The 4,824-nt window shown below is 44.4% G+C and overlaps 1 non-coding gene across 1 annotated transcript; it reads right to left on the bottom strand.

The window, feature by feature from the left end:
• Window positions 1–297: 297 nt before the first annotated feature.
• On the bottom strand, window positions 298–390 carry trnar-ucu. Its single transcript has 2 exons — window positions 354–390; window positions 298–333 (listed from the first exon to the last, which is right to left on the bottom strand). It is a non-coding gene; the product is annotated as a tRNA-Arg (tRNA).
• Window positions 391–4,824: the final 4,434 nt, after the last annotated feature.

Here is a 4,824-nt window from a genome sequence, read left to right as displayed (position 1 = left end):
CTCCGTTTTCGCGTTATATACTTGAAACTGCTATTCGGAAAATAACACCGCATCGCAGCGTGGGAAAGTCTGGTTTTATCTTGAATTGTCCTAATATATTCTCATTTTATTCTCAAAAATCAACGGCATGTGACGGTAAATTGTTGCTGGACATATTATAGCGATAACAAGACGTCTTCATCGGGTATTCATATATCAGTATGCCATTCTAATTTCTTTTTACCACTCGGAACTTTTTTAAAGTCGAACCTTTAAGTATTTAAAACCCCTTTCTGTTATAATACGCCCAAAAGGGGCCGACTCTGGTGGGATTCGAACCCACAACCTTTGAATCACTCCTCACAGTGCTTGACTAGAAGTCCAACGCGCTATCCATTGCGCCACAGAGCCCACACGTGTTGTCCTCTCTTTGAACTGATTTTGATTCAGACAGAAAGGTTTTCCTCCATTTCCAAACCCACTTTCCATTTTCCAATTTGTGGTCTTTATGCTCTTAAAAAGACGCTGCTATGCCGTTTTCGTATGCAAGTAAGCGGGAGCGGAACAAGCACATTTTTGTGCTACTAATTTAAAGTTCGAGTGGAGCAGATGTACAATAAAAATATGCATCCACTTTTAGAATTGCATTCAGATTGAACCCTTCATTTAGTTCGATAAAGTATTTATTTGTTTTTGTCTACGGCTTGACTAAGGCTCCTCTAACAAGGGAAGGATAACGTGCACATTGGACATGGCTGAATTTTGTTTTACTTTGTGATTTGCTCATTGTGGAATTGTCACAGTATCACTTACAATTACTTTTCCTAATTAGGACTAGGCAATATTGATCACCAGAGCCAAGTGATGGATAATCACATGATGTTGTCTCTCCAAACAAAGAACAAAGGAATACGTTTGATGAAAAGAAAATGTAAAAGAAAACCTCAGATGTTGGACTACAGACTGCAGATAGCTCTCACTCTATGAATTCCCCCTTGTCCATATCACAGTAAGAAAGGTTCAGGTCTCTCTCTGCCTCCCTCACTCTCTTTCTTACTCTGTCCCTCTTTTTTTCTGAGGGTGTAGAACAGCTTTTTTTCCATTGCTTTTCATGCATTCACTGCAATGCCGAATTCTCCTGGTGCTTGCTCACTCCTCTCTCTCTCTCTCTCTCTCTCTCTCTCTCTCTCTCTCTCTCACACACACACACACACACACACACACACACACACAGTCTGTCTCTCTATTTTTCTCTTTCAAGAAAGGACTATCTTTTCAATTAAACAAACACAAGTTAATGCGGTCTTCAGAAAATGGGTGTACTTAAGGACTGAAAAACTGCACAGACTCTCCCACAAAACCACTTCATACACTCACACACACACACACACACACACACACACACACACACACACACACACACACACACAAGCCCTTGTTTCTCTTCTTCCACTCCTGAGAACAGATGTTTGGGGACAGATTACAGCCTCAGCGAATTTTTTCTGTGTGTGTGAAACAAACAGCTGCACTCAGCATTTCTGGGTGCTGGGGAAATTTTGCTCTTGAAAATGGGGGGAGGGGAGGCCCTGCTAGTCCAGGGAGGGAGAAAGTGACGCTCTCAGAGGTGAGACCGTGACAAGGTTACTCCTTCTCCCACATGGAGTTTCACCTCTTTAAACCATTGGGTGAAGGGGACCCCTGTGTTTTTGCCTATCAATGTCTGTGTGATATGGGTGTTCGGGGGACACTCTCACAGCAAGCGCTGTGCCACAGCGAACATGAGGAGGGGAAATTTCAGCTCGGGCTCTGTGATCACCTCCATCTTGCACTTTTGCTCGTAATGAGGGGGCTCTTGTCCTTTAAAGATCTGCAGATGGGCACGAAAATGCGGAGCGCCCTCACAGAACGGCTGACCTGGTCAGAGATATTGGGTGCTGCGCATACGAAAACCGTAAAACCAAACGGAGAAGGGCTCACGCATTCCGCATAATTACAGCAGCAGCGCTCTGATACCTCTGCGGGGAAATTCAGCAAGATCGATTGTGTGTATTTTCAGTGTCCCAACAGTCCCTCGCAAGTTTGCATCTGTGCGATAGTGCTTCAGCTAGCAGACAAGCTCAGCTGCATGCACAAAAGCACATACCTGCAGTGCATGGCCACTGCCTCCCCTCATCTCCATGGTTTTATTTTTGAACTAAAAGTATAAATAAGCACCCGCAATGCCTACGCGGCTATACAAAGTCACCCCCCCCCCCCCACCCCTTTCCTTCTGCTGCCCTGGGTGAGGTTGCCATGGTAACGTGCTCCCAGACATATGGAGAGGGGAGAAAGGGGAGCAAGGGAGTGTGTGTGCATGACTGTGAGTGTGTGTTCGTGTGTGTGTGTGTGTGTGTGTGTGTGTGTGTGTGTGTGGGCAGTAGGGTTGGAGTTGGGGGGGGGGGGGGGGTGCACAGTTTGAGGACGCTGTCTGTCTTTCAGGCGAGAGTCTTTGTGTTTCTTCTTTCCATCGCTCCTCCTGCCCTGAATAGAAACGCAGTTCATGAACTTTACCTCCTCATCGTGTCAGAGCCACCCCCCCCCCCCACACACTGCATAGTGCCCCATCCTTCATCCTCCAGGCTGAGGGAAAGCCCTCCCCTCCTCTCCTCTTATTCATTACTCCTGCTAATCAATTGCAGGGAGATGCCCTGGGACAGGCACCCTGGCCCTCAGCGGGGACAGGGTCCACACGTCTTCACATCCAAACTAGCACAAATATCGTGCATTGAGCAAACACCACGGCGTATGCAAAAACCAAACAACACAACGCTCCGTGCGCTGAATGATCGTGTGTTTAAAATGTCTAAGTTATTGTTTTTTTTGTAATCAATGGCTCGAAGGTCTCAATCCTCGATTATATCATCCAAAGTTTGTCAGCAGCAGGATGAAGTAATGGTCTGAGTGCTGAACTCTGGGCCCCAGGGGCTGCGGGTTTGAATCCAAAACAGACAGATTAATCACGCTCCTTGTTTTGGTGATAAAGTTCGAGGCATTTGGCTCCTTAGACATAGTTATGTAGAAAAACACTAGGTGAAAATGTTCAGAATGTGTTTTTTGTTGTTTCAACACAATTGTTTTTCTTCAGATAGAATAACACAGTCAATGGTAATTTAAGCTGTAGAAATTTAAATTTATCATGCCATACAAAACTCATGTGTCTGCTTGGGTACAGTCTGTAAAGTTAATAGATTATTGGTTCATTGGTGGGTTGTGTAATAAATACGTACGTAATGAATCACTTCCTCTCCAGCAGGCACACAAATTTAGGGAAGAACGACAGTGCAAAAATGTTCCTTTTCAGCTCTTTTCCCTATGATGTGTTGTTCTACAGCTGTCCGTGATCTTCAGCCGTGACCATGATCTTTAAAGTCTCTAGCGCCCCTTGTTCTGTCCTTCCATGCTCTGCTTCCTTATCCCTCCTTCTTGTCCTCCTTTCAGTCCCGTCCCTCTCCCCTGCCTGCTCTCCACCTGATTTCGAGAGGTGACCTCCAGCCGCTCAGAGGTCAAGTGATGCAAGGTCATAGGCAGGTCATCTACACTGATTGGCCGACCACCAGCGAATGAGCTCAGTTGAATTTCCCTACTAGGCTGCAACACCCCCCGCCACCACAACTACCCGCCACCCCCCACTAAAGCACATCATCTCCAGCACTGTGGTTGTGGGTGTCACATGACTTGGGAGAGCCGTCAGCAGTGGGATGATTAATGATGCTTTTAGTACCTGTTTAGAATGAAGCTGTCCGCACCTCCCACACCTCACTTTCATTACCCACTTCCCTGGCAGCAGCTGGTCGGCATAATTGCTTTTTGTTTGTTGACCTGCTTGTGCTCTGAAAAGGGAAGATGGGGGAGGTTGAAGAGGTGTATGTTCTTGGAGGGAGGGGCACCTCTGCCACTTATTGGAGGGTCGTTGTCCCTCGGATCTTTATCCTGTGGTTTGGTTTGTAAAAATCCATGCTAAATTCCATAAGTGACTCCAAGTGTGTTTGTATTATTATGCCTTTTATTTTGTTAGTTTATTTTGTTTTGTTAGTGTGTTTTATTCCAGTTGACTTGATATCAGAAACTGTTGGTTTGTAATCTATAATTATAAATAAAGATTCCCAATAAGTGATAATTCACAGTTCATAAGAAGACATTCCAGGAGCATTAGGGTTGGAGTTCTGAAAGGACAGATAATCAGGCTATGGTATCTGTGTAAACCAACAGCTTTAACAGAGTTAAAATTGAAGGACCAGATGTGTTAGAAAATTAATGCTCTTTTGGCCTTGTTGATTTGAGCTTCTTTTTGAGAGACCTCCTGCTTGTTTTCTATGCTGAATGGGCTTGAAGTTGTTCATGACATGACACCGCCAACATCATGCAGCATGCTCTTCTTAGGCTGGGCCTTTTTCTCTCCCATGGACTTCTCAGACAGAAAGGAAGATCTTTGAGGAAGCAGCTGGCTTCCTCACAGTAATCAGAACACAGCCATTTGATTGAGTTATTTGATTAACTTAAATTCTGATGGTTAACTGTTGACAGCAATGTTTGCTTTGCCATGTATTTTCATTTATTTACTTGAAGTGTAGTTAACCAGGAAGTCTCTTGAGGTTGAATTGTCTTTTGCAAAGAGATATCTGGTAAGAAAAGGACAGTATTGATATCTTGTCCCTATAGGATATGCTATCTATAAGCAGTGAACAACACAAACAGCTTTTACTTTTCAGTTTAAAACAGGAGGTGCACCTATCATTTATTAAGTTACTGAAATCAGTCTGTAATTGGTTAGAGATGTGAGCTCTCAAAACTTGGACAATGTTTGGA

The sequence above is a fragment of the Megalops cyprinoides genome, chromosome 7 (genome assembly GCF_013368585.1).
Source record: "Megalops cyprinoides isolate fMegCyp1 chromosome 7, fMegCyp1.pri, whole genome shotgun sequence".
NCBI classification, from domain to species: Eukaryota; Metazoa; Chordata; class Actinopteri; order Elopiformes; family Megalopidae; genus Megalops; species Megalops cyprinoides.
Note: the sequence above shows the minus strand (reverse complement) of the source record. Positions and strands in the feature narration are given on the sequence as shown.